We start from the raw sequence: 20,246 nt of genomic DNA, 5'->3' as shown, positions 1-20,246 counted from the left end.
GTTGACAGGCAACACTTTAGGATGATGATCATAATAATACTGTCCACACCTTGTCTCCTATTTTTGTTTCACAGCCCTTGTCAGATGTGCAGATATTCATGCCAGAATTGGTGGAAAACTATGTTGAAAATAAGAACAAAGATGAATATAGGTAACATGCTCTTTAATTCCAGGGGAAGAGGGGAGTCAGTAGCAAGGCATTCAGGAGTAGCAGATTTCATATCCAAGCCTTTAGGTTTTTATTTATAGTGCTCAGCAGACCATTAGATTCACAAACACAAAACATAAAGAAACACTAGTCAGTAATGCAAAATAAGTTATCTGTATGTCCAGTATCTCACAAAAGTGAGTACACCCCTCACATTTGTGTAAATATTTTTATTATATTTTTTCATGTGACAACACTGAAGAAATGACACTTTACTACAATGTAAAGTAGTGAGTGTACAGCCTGTATAACAGTGTAAATTTGCTGTCCCCTCAAAATAACTCAACACACACCCATTAATGTCTAAACCGTTGGCAACAAGAGTGAGTTTCACAGAGTGAAATTTTTCAGTTACTTACAAACATATAAATGGCTAAAGTCTGATTACACTGTATTCAGCACAAACTGGGCTACAATAATACACTATATTGCCAAAAGTATTCGCTCACCCATCCAAATAATCAGAATCAGGTGTTCCAATCACTTCTATGGCCACAGGTGTATAAAATCAAGCACCTAGGCATGCAGACTGTTTTTACAAACATTTGTGAAAGAATGGGTCGCTCTCAGGAGCTCAGTGAATTCCAGCATGGAACTGTGATAGGATGCCACCTGTGCAACAAATCCAGTCGTGAAATTTCCTCGCTCCTAAATATTCCACAGTCAACTGTCAGCTGTATTATAAGAACGTGGAAGTGTTTGGGAACGACAGCAACTCAGCCACGAAGTGGTAGGCCACGTAAACTGACGGAGCGGGGTCAGCGGATGCTGAGGCGCATAGTGCGAAGAGGTCGTCAACTTTCTGCAGAGTCAATCGCTACAGACCTCCAAACTTCATGTGGCCTTCAGATTAGCTCAAGAACAGTGTGCAGAGAGCTTCATGGAATGGGTTTCCATGGCCGAGCAGCTGCATCCAAGCCATACATCACCAAGTGCAATGCAAAGCGTCAGATGCAGTGATGTAAAGCACGCCGCCACTGGACTCTAGAGCAGTGGAGATGCGTTCTCTGGAGTGACGAATCACGCTTCTCCATCTGGCAATCTGATGGACGAGTCTGGGTTTGGCGGTTGCCAGGAGAACGGTACTTGTCTGACTGCATTGTGCCAAGTGTAAAGTTTGGTGGAGGGGCGATTATGGTGTGGGGTTGTTTTTTAGGAGCTGGGCTTGGCCCCTTAGTTCCAGTGAAAGGAACTCTGAATGCTTCAGCATACCAAGACATTTTGGACAATTCCATGCTCCCAACTTTGTGGGAACAGTTTGGAGCTGGCCCCTTCCTCTTCCAACATGACTGTGCACCAGTGCACAAAGCAAGGTCCATAAAGACATGGATGACAGAGTCTGGTGTGGATGAACTTGACTGGCCTGCACAGAGTCCTGACCTCAACCCGATAGAACACCTTTGGGATGAATTAGAGCGGAGACTGAGAGCCAGGCCTTCTCGTCCAACATCAGTGTGTGACCTCACAAATGCGCTTCTGGAAGAATGGTCAAAAATTCCCATAAACACACTCCTAAACCTTGTGGACAGCCTTCCCAGAAGAGTTGAAGCTGTTATAGCTGCAAAGGGTGGACCGACGTCATATTGAACCCTATGGATTAGGAATGGGATGTCACTTAAGTTCATATGCGAGTCAAGGCAGGTGAGCGAATACTTTTGGCAATATAGTGTATATATATATATATATATATATATATATATATATATATATATATATATATATATGTATATATTAAAAAAAAACTGTCCATAAACATACATGCAGGGTAAAACTGCAACAGGAACAGTGCAAAATAAAAACTGGGAAAAAAGACATGCAGGGTAAAACAGTGCAAGATAAAAAAAAAAACTGTGCAAAAACATACATGCAGCTGCAACAGCAAGCCATTGTCCGTGGGGCATGGCCTTGTATGTAGATTACCCAGACTGTTTTCCCTTTGAATAGCATGTGGGCATGTCCTGCCTCAGGTCATTATCAGATAATGAAGTGCGACAGAAATTCTGTGCGTCTCCTTGGTTTCACACGGAGTACATAATCTGAGAATGTTTGTTTTCGATGTGACTTACATCACTTAAAAGTAGACCATTTAAGCTTTCCATAGATATATTTCTCATGTGTGCAGTATTCGCAGAGTTTCAGTTCATTTTAGTGATGCATTTCAAAAATATTTTCATGGAGACTGAGACGGCTGAAAGCGCACCCTGTTTATTTTATTTATTTTACAAAAGCACAATGTTTTGTGGATATTGTGAGTGTACATAAATAAAAGTAGACCCTTTACAGATTCATATGATGTACTACACTTATGTGTATGATCAAAAATGACGGAGCATTTTAAGTTCTTTTCACGGTTACCAGAAAAAAAGCAAGTGTTCCTGCCGGTGGGTTTGCTGACTCTTAAGGGTTAACCCTCTGGGGCATGGAGTTCACCAGAGCTTCACAAGTTGCCAGTCCTCCATGATGACATCACAGAGCTGGTGGATGTAGAGAACTTGCGCTCCCCCACCTTCCGTTTGAGGATGCCACACAGATGCTCAATAGGGTTTAGGTTTGGAGACATGCTTGGCCAGTCCATCACCTTTACCCTCAGCTTCTTTAGCAAGGCAGTGGTCGTCTTGGAGGTGTGTTTGGGGTCGTTATCATGTTGGAATACTGCCCTGCGGCCCAGTCTCCGAAGGGAGGGGATCATGCTCTACTTCAGTATGTCACAGTACATGTTGGCATTCATGGTTCCCTCAATAAACTGTAGCTCCCCAGTGCCGGCAGCACTCATGCAGGCCCAGCCCATGACACTCCCTCCACCATGCTTGACTGTAGGCAAGACACACTTGTCTTTGTACTCCTCACCTGGTTGCCGCCACACACACTTGACACCATCTGAACCAAATAAGTTTATCTTGGTCTCATCGGACCACAGGTCATGGTTCCAGTAATCCATGTCCTTAGTCTGCGTGTTTTCAGCAAACTGTATGCGGGCTTTCCTGTGCATCATCTTTAGTAGACGCTTCCTTCTGGGACGACAGCCATGCAGACCAATTTGATGCAGTGTGCGGTGTATGGCACTGAGCACTGAGCACTGACAGGCTGACCCCCCACCCCTTCAACCTCTGCAGCAATGCTGGCAGCACTCATATGTATATTTCCCAAAGACAACCTCTGGATATGATGCTGAGCACGTGCACTCAACTTCTTTGGTGGACCATGGTGAGGCCTGTTCTGAGTGGAACCTGTCCTGTAAAACCGCTGTATGGTCTTGCGCACCGTGCTGCAGCTCAGTTTCAGGGTTTTGGCAATCTTCTTATTGCCTAGACCAGTTGTGGGCAACCTTAAACACTCAAAGAGCCATTTGGACCCATTTCCCAAAGAAAAGAAAACACCGGGAGCCACAAAACCCTTATCTAAAATAGTACTGGTCCTGACTGACTCAGCTGAGTTAAATGATCCAATTCTGCATATTAACTCATGATTCATGAGCCAGAGGTCTAAATTAACCCCATTCTTATTTATCCTATGGCTACTGTAGTCTTTTTATTATTATTATTATTATTATTTCTATTGTTATTATTATTATTAAACAACGCAGAACATTATATATTATACATTAATATTAATACAGTTATTAAACATAGCAGAGAAAAAAAACAGTATAAGAAATTGATGTATTAAGAAGATGGCTGCTACCGTGCTCATAGACTGATTCAGCTGATTCTCAGTGGACTCATGGAGTCGGGTTATAGACTGATTCAGATGATTCTCAGTGGACTCATGGAGTCGGGTTATAGACTGATTCAGCTGATTCTCAGTGGACTCACGGAGTCGGGTTATAGACTCATTCAGCTGATTCTCAGTGGACTCACGGAGTCGGGTTATAGACTGATTCAGCTGATTCTCAGTGGACTCACGGAGTCGGGTTATAGACTCATTCAGCTGATTCTCAGTGGACTCATGGAGTCGGGTTATAGACTCATTCAGCTGATTCTCAGTGGACTCACGGAGTCGGGTTATAGACTCATTCAGCTGATTCTCAGTGGACTCACGGAGTCGGGTTATAGACTGATTCAGCTGATTCTCAGTGGACTCACGGAGTCGGGTTATAGACTCATTCAGCTGATTCTCAGTGGACTCATGGAGTCGGGTTATAGACTCATTCAGCTGATTCTCAGTGGACTCACGGAGTCGGGTTATAGACTCATTCAGCTGATTCTCAGATTCAGCTGAGAATCTTATGTTTATTCTCATCACCCCCTAAGTGCATGAGCTGACATTCTTAAATGCCAATTTATAGGCAAAGCACTTTATGTATATAGGTATACTTTTTGCACATTTTGCATTTTTGTTCGATTTGGTTGTTTTATTCCTTATTTAAGAATTTATTTTTATTCCATTTGGATACTTTAACATTTAACATATTTAATTTTTGGATAATATTACTGATTTGCACATTCTTCATTTTTATATTTGTGTTACAGTGTGTGTGTCTGTGTGTGTCTGTGTGTGTGTTTGTGTGGCACGTAATAAATTATTAATACATTTTTGTTGCACTGGTATGTTTGTAGGGACATGTTTATTGCCCCTGTCAGTGGTGGAACAAGCGCACATAGCACCCTGGGGCAAACATTCGGTTGGTTACCCATCATGCAATAGTCAAAGATTTTCTAAAAACTTGCAATTACTATAACATACACACCATAACATTACAGTACATAACTATAGTCATTAAATTATTAACCACTATTTCCCACCATGATTAGAGTTTGTATAGGAAACAAGGGCTATAAAAGAATCACTTTTCAAAAGGAAGTAACTCAAAAGGAATCACTGACTCGATTCATTTCAGTGAGTGACTTTAAAAAGAATCGTTCCACTGATCTAAAATGAAGATAACAATGCATATATTATTTTTTACCTTTATGCTATGTATAAAAACAACTATAGTGTGTTGCATTTATGAAATCAATGACCTGCTACAGAGAAAATTTTGTTATTTCTGCATGCAACAAAAACATTTTCAACTCCGAAAAAAAGATGCTGGGTTGAAGGTTACTTTCTCCTCGTATTTATGAAATAAAAAGCCAAACTTAAATTATCCACCTGCAGCAAACCAAAAATGCCATCTGCTTCTGAAACTTCTGCATCAGTTCTGAAACAGATTTTTTCTCTCATCTCCATCCGGATATTTTTCAGTAAAGGCTGTTTGTTTATTCTGGAAATGTCTTGCAACATTGGACTTTTTGTTGTTTGCCAATTTGTCACCACATATTAAGCATACTGGTAACCCAGTCTTGTCAGCAGTGAAAGCAAATGAATCTGCCCACATAGCACTTTTGGATTGACTTTGAAAAGCTCAATAAATCGTCCTGGCGGGTGTCACACATCGGCGGTTGTGACCCATATTTTGACCGACAAAAAATTAAACACGTTTTATTTTAATGTTACAAGATCACCATAATCTACAGATTTAGAATTACATTTAAAAAACTAACGGACAAAAATAAAATAAATTTAAATTAAATACTCATTATTTATTTTCCAAAGCCACAGGGAGCCACAGCAGAGGGATGAGAGAGCCACATGCGGCTCCAGAGCCGCAGGTTGCCGACCCCTGGCCTAGGCCATCTTTATGTAGAGCAACAATTCTTTTTTTCAGATCCTCAGAGAGTTCTTTGCCATGAGGTGCCATGAGTATGAGAGCGATAACACCAAATTTAACACACCTGCTCCCCATTTACACCTGAGATCTTGTAACACTAACGAGTCACATGACACCGGGGAGGATAAATGGCTAATTGGGCCCAATTTGGACATTTCCACTTAGGGGTGTACTCACTTTTGTTGCCAACAGTTTAGACATTAATGGGTGTGTGTGAGTTATTTTTAGGGGACAGCAAATTTACACTGTTATACAGGCTGTACACTCACTATTTTACATTGGAGCAGAGTGGCATTTCTTCAGTGTTGTTACATGAAAAGATATAATAAAATATTTACAAAAATGTGAGGGGTGTACTCACTTTTGTGAGATACTGTATATTGAAAACCAAACTACTCTTTCCAAATCTCACTGCCTGCTGCAGTACACACCAAAATGTAAAGCCCTCACACTCATACATGCTTTCAAAACATACCCAAAACAAACTCTTTCTTGCTGACAATATTATTGCAGGACATGTTGTTATTCTTATTATTTTCATATTTTGAGGTTTCTCTGCCCTCATGCTGGTCAGTTTATGTGCAAATTGACCAAACTTGTGTTTGAGATGGATGGGAAAGGGGAAGTGCTGTACAGAATAGTGTCCTGGGACAGCTGTTCCTTGGATGGATTAGGACAACAGCAGCCTGCAGGACCACTGTACAGTATTGCCTGCCATGAAGGTTCTATCCGTCATCTGCATCTCCCACATTGTGAGATCTGTAAGTTGACCAATAGCTATCATTTATAAATTCATGGTTAAGTATGAAATATTTTTATAACCAACTTAATAAAAGTGAAATCTGTATGCCATTTTCAAGTGATGTATTAAACATGACTTTAAATGACTTTTATTAAGCTTCAAATGATAAAGAACAACATACACTGTAAATAGATTGGTTTGTAATCAAAAACAGAATCATATATTAAACACTGCCTTTGTATATTTGAATAATATTTGGAGGCAGAACTATATTCATAGCAAAAGGTTGGATTTTTCTATTCCTCTCTGTCTACTGTCAGACAAAAAATGATCCAGAACATCAAAACTAATATTTCATAATTAATATTTTTACTGGCCTAAAGCCAGTTCAAGAGAATGATTATGATGTGTGATATGTAAACTATTTTATCATGTTTAGCATTTTAGATTTGTCAAATAGTTTTCATTTGTTAAATATTTGTTACATTTGTTAAATAGTGCTTTATACTGTAGTCATCAGTAGTATCTGTGATCTGACTACTAAGTGTCACATGTAAGTAAAAAGTTATGGCACAGTGCATACAACAATGAATTTATTAAATCAGATTCCCCATTCTGAGCCTAAGTAGGCAGAACTTGTAGACTACGGGGGTTTAATATCCAAATCATGTTGTCATTATTATCTAACATGCCTGGTTCTGATTGTTTATATGTTCCAGGTACAGATGAGGTTAAATTGACAGTGGCACATGTGACTGGTGGTAATGTGGAGCTCATTCAGCCACTAAAAGTAACAAACACACATGTCATTATAGACATTCAAGGTCTCTCCCTCTTTGGCCTCTTAAGAACACTGCTATTCCGAGAATATTCCATCACAGCCCAAGTACTACTGTTCTATAAAAAAATAAATGGAAAGCACCAGATGATTAAACTGCATATGCACCTTTTGCCAGGGAATGTGCCAGTTGAAGAGGTAATTGGCTTTAATAAGTAGTGCTAAATATTTATATTATTATTGTTTACATGTTTTGGTCATCATGGGAAGTGACTAAAAGTTGCATTGCTAGATAATTTAATGGTAAGCACATTTTACTAAAATATTATTTCTAGATTTTATCATTAACACTGAATACTATTTCATTTGGTTTTCTTTGAAGGTGCACAAACGGCATGGGTGCAACACATACATTGAGACAAGCTCCAGATGTAAACTGACTCCTGGCAAAAAATACCGGCCATGTTGTAAAAATACTGACCATGATTATGTATTCCAACCCAAGGTAAGGTACAGCTCATACTATTATACAAAAGACTGATCAAAACTTTGGTCCTTTTCAATCGTAGTTGACCTTGGTTGACAATCATTCTGAAATAATCTCTGCATTACCTGTCTCCTTAGATTGAGAAGTTTGAGTGTGACTATGGCCCTAATTATCATCCTACATTTGAGATGCTCTGTAATATTCAGATTGATAAAGTCACTTTAGGTCTCTCGGATGAAAATGACCAGGAAGTCTGGGAGCCTCGATTGGTCTTGCTTACAGGTAAGCAAATGTTTTTTTATATGTGCATACATACAGAAACAGCTAGTATATATGGGTTATTAGGGCTATTGGTCTATGGGTTAAGGATTTTTTGGTAATTACTTGCTCGGCAGTCAAGTCAAGTGATTTCACAGTTACTAAATTAATTATATTTGCTCTAGGTGTACATTAATTATGTAGTGTTAAAGTCTTATTTTCTTACTTGTCAAAACAGGTACAGATGCTGCAGCACCCAAATCAGATACAACGGGTAAGGCTGCCTGTAAATTTTACTTCTAACATTCTCACTGTAATTATGACACTCCACAGTCTTAAACAATAAAATGTCCATGTAAAAAGTTACTGCAAAGTTTTATTTAGTGTTCTACCACTTTTTGCTTAGCAATGTAACAGGAATGCATTTTTAAAAAATTACTATGTAAATATTGTGTACATTGTTTGCAGACTTTATGGATCGATACAGAGAAAAGCTCATTCAAGATTCAAGATTCAAGAAGCTTTATTGTCATTTCAACCACATATAGCTGACGCAGTACATAGTGAAATGAAACAATGTTTCTCCAGGACCTGGTGCTACATAAACATACAACAACAAAATTCAACATAAAAACAACACCACAGAGCTAGGACAGAAGTTTGTCTTAGCCACGTAAAGTGCACAGTGTGCAGCTAGGTGCAAACAGAGCATAGACAAGACAGTGCAAAAGACAATAAATACAAGAAAGACAACACAAAAGAACACAGGACACTTAGCGCCGAAAAGAAAGAAAAGAACATGTGTACTGGAATGTAAGTGAAATAAGATAAGATAAAGTGAAATGATGTAAAAAAAAGTATTGTGCAAAAAAAATTGTGCAAAAATACACAGCAGCGGTTGAGGTAGTGCAAATAGAAATAAACATAAATATAACTATAGCAGCAGATGACAGGTAGAGGTAGTGCAATAAGTAATGAATAATATAAATTATGTGTGTATGCGTCCACACAGTCAAGAGAGTGTGTGTGTATCTGTGTGTGAGAGAGACAGAGAGTTGATATACAGTTCAGTCCTGAGTGAGAGAGTGTGTGCGTGTGTGTGAGAGAGAGAGTGTAGAACAGTTCAGTCCCGGGTGTTGAGGAGCCTGATGGCTTGAGGAAAGAAACTGTTACACAGTCTGGTTGTGAAGGCCTGAATGCTCCGGTACTCTTTCCAGATGGCAGGTGGGTGAAGAGTGTGTGTGAGGGGTGTGTGGGGTCGTCCACAATGCTGTTGGCTTTGCGGATGCAGCGTGCAGTGTAAATGTCCGTGATAGAGGGGAGAGAGACTCCGATGATCTTCTCAGCTGTCCTCACTATCCGCTGAAGGGTCTTGCGATCTGAGACGGTGCAGTTCCCAAACCAGGCAGTGATGCAGCTGCTCAGGATGCTCTCGATGGTCCCTCTGTAGAACACAGTAAGGATGGGGGAAGGGAGATGGGCTTTCCTCAGCCTCCTCAGGAAGTAGAGGTGCTGCTGGGCTTTCTTGGTGATGGAGCTGGTGTTGAGTGACCAGGTGAACACCAGATGGACACCAAGGAATTTGGTGCTCTTGACAATCTCCACCGAGGATCCATCGATGGACAGCAGAGAGTGGTCACTCTGTGCTCTCCTGAAGTCAACAACCATCTCTTTGGTCTTGTCAACGTTCAGGGAGAGGTTGTTCGCTCTGCACCAGGCTGTTAGATGTTGCACCTCCTCTCTGTATGCTGACTTGTCGTTCTTGCTGATGAGACCCACCACGGTCGTGTCATCAGCGAACTTGACGATGTGGTTGGAGCTGTGCATTGCTGCACAGTCGTGAGTCAGCAGAGTGAACAGCAATGGACTGAGCACACAGCCCTGAGGAGCTCCAGTGTTCAGTGTGGTGGTGCTGGAGATAGTGCTCCCGATCCGGACTGACTGAGGTCTTCCAGTCAGGAAATCCAGGATCCAGTTGCAGAGAGGTGTTCAGGCCCAGGAGACTCAGCTTCTTAATCAGCTGCTGAGGGATGATTGTGTTGAATGCTGAACTGAAATCTATGAACAGCATTCGAATGTAGGAGTCTTTACAGTCCAGGTGTGTGAGGGCCAGATGGAGGGTTGTGGTGATGGCGTCGTCTGTGGAACGGTTAGGACGATACGCAAACTGCAAGGGGTCCAGCGAGGGTGGTAGCTGTGATTTGATGTGCCTCATGACGAGCCTCTCAAAGCATTTCATCACGACTGGTGTGAGTGCGACGGGACGGTAGTCATTGAGGCAGGAAACCGTAGACTTCTTTAGCACAGGGACAATGGTCGTTGTCTTGAGGCACGTAGGGATGATGGAGCTGCTCAGCGAGATGTTGAAGATGTCAGTGAAGACATCTGCTAGCTACTCTGCACACTCCCTGAGAACTTTGCCAGGAATGTTGACTGGTCCAGCAGACTTCCGTGGGTTAACTCTGCATAGAGTTCTCCTCACGTCAGCCGTGATGAGACAGAGCACTGGGTCATTAGGAGGAGGGCTGTTGTGTTGTTCTGTGCCTCAAACCGAGCGTAGAAATCATTCAGAGCATCTGGAAGGGAGGCATCACTGTCACAGGCAGGTGGAGTTGTCCTGTAGTTGGTGATCGCCTGGATGCCCTGCCACATGCTCCGGGAATCTCTGCTGTTCTGGAAGTGGCCGTGGATTCTCTGGGTGTGTGCACGCTTCACCTCTCTGATCGCTCGGGACAGTTTGGCCCTTGCTATTTTTAAGGCCTCCCTGTCCCCTGATCTGAAGGCAGAGTCTCTCGACTTCAGGATAGCACGCACTTTCACAGTCAAATAAAATTTGACTCAGATACATAAAGTTTCGGCAGTAATGGAGATAGCAGACTGTCTAAAAAGCAAGAAGATGATTAGTGATGAAAAGTACAATAAAATTCATGCAGAATCAACATCATGTGAGCGAATGAGGCTTCTGTACAGTTCTCTCGATGCAGGAGGAAGATTTGTGAAAGCAGAAGCCTATAAAGTCCTTAAAGAGAAAGAGCCTTACTTAGTGGAGGATTTGAGTGAGGATTGATCCTCGGTTTTTGGGCCCTGCACACAGTGTAATGGCACATTTAATTTTACTTACTGTATTTGGTATATTTTTATAATTGGGTTTTATTTTGTAATGTTTGGTCTTTCTTAACTTTCTTTTAAGAGTATATCTCATATGTAGAATAATATCAAAAATGCCTTTTCTAGATACTATTCTAGTATTTTGTGCTCCAGTGATTTGATGTTATGATGTTATTGCTCATATGAACATCTTCAACATTACATAATTTAATAGCATTATCTGAATCTCTACACCGAGAAAATTCACTGAATTTACTTGGTTTAAATAAAACATCAGTTCCACACAAATTCTTTATGTTATACATAATAAATTAATCTTTTCAATTTAATTTAATTGTTTTGCTCCGGTTAAAATAATTGATATGCATTAACACATTTTAAATGCAGTTTGCATTGATTATGATTATAAATAATAATTATAAATAATCATGATTATTTGATTATGTATATGTAAACCTTTTTCATAAATATTTCTATGTTTTTTTTTCCTTTAATTTTGTTTGTGGTTGTATCACATTAAAGGTGGACAAGGGTCTGACATGATTTATCTTAGATTTATTATTTAAATCACAAAAACTCAGTTTTAACAGGGCTTTGTAATATTATATCATCTATAACTTGAAATGCTTATTGCTTAATGCTAATGTGCCACTGTGACCAAATTTTTTAAAATTGAAATCTCATTGTGACCTGCTTTGAAGGTCATCTGAAAGCAAACACAAGGAGGATGGCAAGGGATTATGAGAAACTCACAGGACAGCTACACAAAGGGATGGAAAGCACCCATTGCTATGTATACCATTATATACTCTTTACAAGTATTTATGAAATATAACATCAGTCAGTATGTGTTTAGTGTCTGTTTTTTATGCATGTTTCTTAGTTGTATTTTTAAAAACTTATTATTTGCTTCAAGATAGAAAAGAAAAAAACTGAAACTAAACTGCTTCATAAACATTCACTTGATGTGTTATTATCAGACATGTATTTATTTCAGGGTGCTAAAAGTAACAAACCTCATTACACCACCCTGTCATAAATTATTCCCATTCATTTCATAAGCAAAAAATTTAATACTTGACCTACTGTGTCACGCTTGACCAAGGATGAGGACCGAGAAAATACAGGTAAGTACAACGTTGTTTATTGAAGAAATGCAGAAATCAGGTGAAGGGAGCGAAGAACCACAAAATACTAACGAAGGATAATCCACACACAGAGTCTAACAGAAGATTAATCCAAAATGGAAGAATGGGCTGGAAAGTAAGTCTCATAGAGAGCAACCTTAATACTAGCCGCTGATGGTGTGGAGTGAGGGTGCTATATAGTGTTCTGGTGATGGGTTGCAGGTGTCAGTGTTAGAACTCTGGTGATTGAGGGCGTGGTTGTGTGGCTGAGGTTGGTGCATCCATGACATACTGATGTATTTGTCATTTATTGTCTGAAGAGACAGTTTAATAAAATCATATTTTATTATCAAGTGCTTATTAAAACTTCAGAATGCTTACACTTGTGCTAAAAATAGACAGGATTAATGTCATAATCATGTCTATAAATCTTGATATAAAAATAATGATCAAAAGCTAAACTCTGTCATTTTCTATATATTTTGTAATAATAATTTTATATTTAGATCGATATTTCCTCCTGCTGTCTGCTGAAGAGTTTAGATACCATGAAGCTGAATCTATCCAACAGTATGTGTTCTAAACTGTGTAGAAAAAAAAATAGCATTTTCACCTTGGATATATGAGCCATTCTCTCAGTGTAGATAGTAGAATGAAATGTTATGTTCTCCTACCTTTCTTGGCAGCTTTTGGTGAACTTTTACTGTTGTGCTATGGAGAGTGTGCTGACATATGGAGTCTTGGTGTGGTTTTCCAGCTGCACTAAGGAGGAACAGCAGGCACTGCATCGGGTGGTGAAAGCAGCGGGGAAAATCATCAGGACTAGTCTCCTGGAGATTAGCACCATCTACACCACGCGATGCCTTCGTCGAGTGCACAACATCTTGCGTGATCAGCATCACCCTGCACATCACCTGTTCCAGCTACTGCCCTCGGGTAGAAGATACAGGTCCATACGCGCTAGAACCATCGGACTGTCCCACAGCCTTTTTCCAACGGCTGTGAGGCTGCTGAACGAGCAATCACCCCCCTCCCTGCCCCCACCTATCATTATATACCACACATCACTATGACAATAACTGTGAACTGTACTTTGCATTGCTGCAGTACACATGATAACACAATTTCTTGGTTCAACCCTTCCCCCCATATTCTATTTTTTGACATAACCGTTAAGAATACTGCACTTCTGCACTATGGTTGCACTTTATTATATGCCTAGAAAGATGATGCTTTAATGATATCTCGTTGTTGTTTATACTCTTATTTATAACAATGACAATAAAGTGAATTGAATTGAACAGTATATCATTGTAGAAAAAATAATGTATTAAAATGTCAGAGCTGCTATTATAGAAATTTAAACACCATCTGACTAATCACATTCAGCAGTGCTTTAATTGCACAATTTTAGCTTGCAACATATGCTTTTATGGAACTAATATTTTGCTGGTTCATATGTATTTGGAAACAAAGCACATGCAAGCAGACTAGAGTTTAAGAAGAGGCTACTAAACAGGAATACTGATACTCAAAGATACCCAAGCAGCAAAGATACCCAAGCAGGGTATTGTGTTACATTATTAAAAGCACCATTTTCTCCATCATTATCAGCAATCCCAATTGAGTCAACTGTAGCAGTCAAATGTTCAATGGGATTGGCAGTTGCAAGTCCAGTGAGGTGACCTGCTGTCCAGTGTGGAGTGTGCTGTCTGTTTTGGTGTGACAGGAAGACAAAGAATGTATCTGAGATTGATCTTGAGAAGTATCGATAACCTCAGCATTTACAGCAGAGACACCATCAGTGAAGCACACGGCCTGTATGCACATTTGGCCTGTTAACATCTGAAGGATTTCTGAGGCATGTTACTGTTCTGTGTTGATCCACAGTGTGAATCTAGGTTTATTGCTTCTACCTGAATTAGAAAGAAATGATTTGAATTTCTGCCATTTTCCTGAGAGATAGAACAAGAGAGGAAATGTCAGACCAGTCAGAACAAGTGCCAGTCAGGTCAGAAGCTGGGGAACAATAGTCTGTTTCGGGTGGGGAAGAAAGAAAAAAATTGGGGAAGAAGGGGAAGGAGGAAAAAAGAGAAAAGAGACCATGTTTGGTCATGTGTATGTGTAAGTGTGTGTATGTGTTTGTGTCAGTACTCTGCTGTTTTGTGTGTACGACAACGCCTTATGACCCAGCAGACAGCAAAGATGGCAATAACTGTGAGCAGCAGGACAACCACAAATATGATGAAAACATCAGAATTTATCCACTCGGACATGGGGCTCACCCTAGTGCCATCCATACCTACACACACACACACACAGATTATACTTTGAATGAATACCATTCATACCGACAATGGTGTACAGTAATTAGGTAGAAATGATTAAGTGTTTTGTGATTTTTTCTAAATACCTCAAGCGTAAATCCGTTTGACAAGTTTAGCTTTCCTTCACTACCTGTTCAAAGTAACCACTAAAAAGATATGTTTCTACATAAGCCTTCAATACTCACTGTAATAGACTCGCTTACACAATTTCAAAATCAAACTTGAATGTTAATTAATTGTTAATTGAATGCACTCTGATAATTTAATGACTCTATGAGCCGACTCCCAGGGTATAACTCAAAAAGGCAATTTGAAGAGCCGAGGAAAACAGCAGAGATAAATAGTGTAAGAAAGTTGCTGACTTGATTGTTTTGCCCACTTTTTACATTTTCAATCTGTCAATTTTTATGTAATTTGCACTTAAACAATTATATCAATATCTATTTTATAAAATTTTCAGGTCACATTTCCAAAAGTAAAATTACCTCAGCGCAGTTAAGTAGCTAGCTAAAATATTACCTCAGTTAACTTGCTAGCTGTTTGCTACCAGAAAGTTAGTGGCACACCAGCATCAGATGCTTGAAAACCTTTATTTTATTTACTTACTTACTTACTTACTTATTTATTTATTTATTTGCAGAAAAAACATCAAGATTTTTGGAAGTCAGCTTGTCAGGTAGATGTCTACGACTACAGACATATTGCTTCATTCAGAAAAAAATTAGTTAATATTACCGTCCTTTTTTAGACTAGCTAATATTAACTTATTAAGAGCTCAGAAGACTGTAATCGGCCTAGTGTTCATTTAAAAAATCGACGAAAAGGTAAGAGGACTTAGCATCATGCTAAAGTACATGTAGTCACAAATGAGTCAATAACCTGTTAAACTAATAGACTTTGTGTGTATTAGTGTGTTCAGTGTGAGGTTCAGTGTACAGGCTGCTAATGTTGAGTGAAGTTTATTAGAATAAAATAAACAGTATCTCTGGTTTTCACTCTGCTACACACCTGCACAAGGGTTTGTGGAGTGTAAATGTTTCCTGCTCTTTAAATTTTCAGTCAGTACATTACATTACCTGCTTATACTACTGATCTATTTTTACTCTTCTTCTTGGAGTCATGGTTTAACTCCCCATCCTGAATGTGTTTGCAGATATTCACTATATGATATTTCATCTTTTCCTCCATTACCATGTTTATTACAAATCACACTTTAGGTGTCCTATAGAACTGCTAGATTTTATTATTTTTTATATGTGTGTGTATATCAGTGGCGGGCCTTCTCTGCTGGCCTAAACAGCGGTGATCTGAATCACTGACTTGTATTTTAATATTTTTAACATATTTTTCCATGAATGTCTATTAAATTACTTCCAGTAGTGTATATTTATGATAAGAGTATTTATCCAATGATATTTCAGCCAGTGGCTGACATCATGGTTTGCGCAGCTGTAAGGCCTTCAGAATTAAAAGTGCAGGTGTCCGAAGCTTAAAATAAGTGGCAATGAAACTGTTCCATTAACCAATCAGATTTCGAGTTGGCATCACTGGGGCCATCTAGCAGGCATATGATTATGTCAGCAATTTTCCGTCCTTTGATTGGATAATTGGAGTAGTCAGAGGCAGCGACCCGCCCATATACATTGTTTCTATATTCACTGCATGTCATTTCGGATGCTGAATCCTCTGGTGATTGCAGTTTGCTGCATACGGCATCAAGAATGTCTTTTTCAGAAAAGTAGCTGTAATAAAATTGACTGTTCCTTGTGAGGTGTGAAATACTGTAGCCTAATTTATTTTTTACTTTGTTATTTAACGGGTGATTAGTATTTATTGCCGTGGCTTCCAGGGGCGATTCTAGAATTTTCATTTAAGGGGGGCTCAGCCCCCAATGAGGGTTTAATTAATTAATTAATTAATTAAAATATAGGTTTGACTAACAGGGTGGTAAACTTATTGCAGCATTCCACTGTATTGCACAAATGTGTGTTACATTTGAGTACTGAACAAGCCAAATATGAGTCTTCCTGATCTCTCACACACACACACACACACTTGTCCTCTGATCCTCGCTCTGTGATGCTGTGGTCTGCGGATTGAAGAACGCGCTGAAAAACGGGGAGGAGGCAAAGTCTGCTGCCGTTTTTATATGAACTTTAAAGGGGACTGAGATCATCAATTTGTGTACAGTTTATGGAGAATCGCAGAATTTTAGGAGGGCTGAGTAGAAAATGTCAGGGGGTCATAATGATGGTATAGATATATAGCTCTGGAAAAAAAATAAAAGACCACTGCAAAAGAATCAGTTTCTTATGTTTGTTTCTTACAGGTTCATGTATTGGTGAGATGAACAGTTTTTTTTTTTTTTTTTTTGTGAACTGCTGACAATATTTCTCCTAAATTCAAAATATAACTATTGTTATTTAGAGTGTATATTTAAAGGAAATGACAACACATCAAAATAACCCAAGATCATGCAGTATTTGCAGAGCTTTAATAACTCAAATAAAACAAAATGCAAATAATTGGTAAGCAAATTGTGTTAATGCTTTGGCTAAATAACATTACGAAATCAGTATTTGGTGGAATAACCCCGATCTGCATGTGTTTTGGCTCCATGCTCTCCACCAGTTTTTCACATTGCTGTTGGGGAAATTTATACCACTCTTTTTGCAAAAAAGCAAACAGCTCAGCTTTGCCTGATGGTTTGTGACCATCCATCTTCCTCTTGATGACATTCCAGAGGTTTTCAATAGGGTTAAAATCTGGAGAGATGTGCACCCCTTGAAGACGCACGTGGGCTCATTCCCATGTTTCCTGACTTCTCCTTGCCCAGTCATCGATTGCCGGGATGTCAGATGGTTCGTCAGACCGGAGAAAGAGTGGTGGTTGGAACCCGAGAACGCACTGAAACGGAGTTAAGCCTGTGGATGAGTGAATCAGGGAGTTTTGCACGTACTCAGCCCAGGGTATGAATTCACTCCAGAGGTGTTGGTCCCTACTGCAGTAAGAACGAAGGAATCTTCCGATTTCTTGGTAAAGCCTTTTAACTTGTCCATTCGATTGAGGATGATAGCTAGATGTGAGGCTCAAGTTAATCCCTAGTCTACTGCAGAATGGATAGGTGCCAGGATAAGGGCAGGTGGAAGAATGGGTTCTGGATGGGAAACAACAGTCCTGATTTCTTGCTGCCTGGAGAGAGTTTCAGCTTTACTGTTCTTAGACCCAGGATGATATGTGAGTGTAAACTGGAACCTGGAGAAGAACAGGGCCCACCTAGCTTGGCGTAGATTCAGTCGCTTAGCCCCTCGAAGATATTCCAGATTACGGTGATCCGTGAGGATCAGGAAGTTGTGACGAGCTCCCTCTAGCCAATGACGCCACTCCTCCAGAGCCTGCTTCATAGACAGTAACTCCCTGTTGCCCACATCATAGTTTATTTCCGCCGTGGTAAGTTTTCTTGAGAAGAAGGCACAACTTACTGGAATAGGCACAAGAAGGCACAACTTACTGGAATTCCCATGATGTTGAGAGAGCACCGCCCCTATACCACAGCTTGAGGCATCGACCTCCACCACGAACGGAAGGTCCGGGTTAGGATGATGGAGAATAGGGGCAGATGGTGCTGTAATTCCTAATGAACCGTCTGTAGAAATTGGCGAATCCCAGGAAGCACTGTAGTTCCTTGACAGTGTTCCATTAGGGCCACTCCATGACTGCTTTAACCTTGGTTAGATCCATTTCCACATCTATGGGCGAAAGCACATATCCTAGAAAGGTAATGGTTTGCTGGTGGAATTCACATTTCTCGAGCTTAACAAAGAGGTGGTTCTGTAGCAGTCGTTGTAATACCGTATGGACATGCTGAACGTGGGTTTTGAGGGAGTCTGAGTAGATTAAGATATTGTCGATGTATGCAATGACAGTCATTGAGCACATCCCTGAAGATCTCATTGATGAAACTGATGATCTCATGAAAGACTGAAAAACTGCTGGAGTGTTCGTTAGTCCATACGGCATAACTAAGTACTCATAATGTCCATTACTGGTGTGAAAGGCTGTTTTCCACTCATCCCCCTCCTTGATCCTGATCAGATTGTAAGCACTTCTCAAATCTAACTTGGTGAATATCTTGGGTCCCCGTAGTTGTTCGAGGGCTGCAGGGACAAGAGGTAGTGGATATGGGTAATGGACTGTCATGGAGTTAAGACCCCTATAGTCAATGCATGGGCAGAGGCCATCATCCTTCTTTTCGACGAAAAAGAAACCCGCTGCGGCTGGTGAGGTGGATGGACGGATATAACCTGCCGTCAGTGCTTCCTCGACATACTCCTCCATCGCTTGATGCTCCGGTAGGGACAATGGGTAGATCCGGCTTTTGGGTGACATGGCAGGTATTAGGTATGAGATCAATTGCACAATCCCAGGGGCGGTGAGGAGGAAGGTGGGTGGCCTGCTCCTTACTGAACACCACCCTTAAATCTCTATATTCCCCAGGTAGGACAGTTGTTTCAGCGGCTCCTGGGCTTTCAGCTGAGGTTGTAAGGCATGGATGTAATGTGGGACTTTGAAAGCAGGTGTTAAAGCATTGTGGAGACCAGCTCTTGAGCTCCCCCTCTCTCCAGGAAATCACTGGGTCGTGATGTTGGAGCCATGGAAGGCCCAAGATGATAGGGTTGGTGGGTGATGAGATGATGTAAAACAGAATTTCTTTGCAATGAAATAATCCAATATGTAGTTCAACAGGATGAGTTTGGTGAGTGAGATACCCCTCTCCTCTCCTATGGGTTGATCATTGATGGCCGTCACTCTTAGCAGAGGGGTGCAGAGTCTGGTGGGAAGATTCAGAGTCCCGACTAATGCTTGGTCAATGAGGTTGACGGCCGCCCCAGAATCTAAGAGTGCTGAGATAGGGACATCATGAGGAACATGGCATAGCATAGCTGGTAGTATTACACGAAATTTTGGTTTAGTCGTGCTTACCGGTGTTTTGGAGTGCAGTTCAGGACATCGGTTCACCTGATGGCCGGATTGTATACAGTAATAGCAGAGTATAAGCTGAGTGCGTCTCTGGCGCTCCTCCTCTGAAACTCGGGTTCTGCCAAGTTGCATGGGTTCGTCATTGCTCTCACGCAAGTCTGGGATGTTCACGTGGTGTCTGGGAGAGTATTACGTTCTTGGATGATGTGGGTGTTGACGCCTCAGATTATCCAAATGAATTGCAGTGGTGATGAACTGAGAAAGAGTCATGTCATCATCCCTGCATGCCATTTCAACTTGTAAAGCGGGGTTCAGACCCTCCAGGAACACTGCGAGCAAAGCCATGTTATTCCATCCAGACTGGGCAGCTAGTGTACGAAACTTGATGGCATAGTCAGCCGCTGACTGATTGCCTTGCCACAGTTCTAAGAGCTGTACGGAAATGTCCTTTCCCCCTTCGGGGTATTCAAACACCTCGTGCAGCAGATTCGCAAAGTAATCAGCAGAAGTCTTTACCAGAGGGTCTTTATCCCATATGGGGGAAGCCCAATCCAGTGCCTTTCCCGTGAGAAGTGAAAGTA

This window comes from Hemibagrus wyckioides, linkage group LG28, assembly GCF_019097595.1.
Source record: "Hemibagrus wyckioides isolate EC202008001 linkage group LG28, SWU_Hwy_1.0, whole genome shotgun sequence".
NCBI lineage: Eukaryota > Metazoa > Chordata > Actinopteri > Siluriformes > Bagridae > Hemibagrus > Hemibagrus wyckioides.
The sequence above is the reverse complement of the archived record's forward strand: the minus strand, read 5'-3'. Positions refer to the sequence as shown.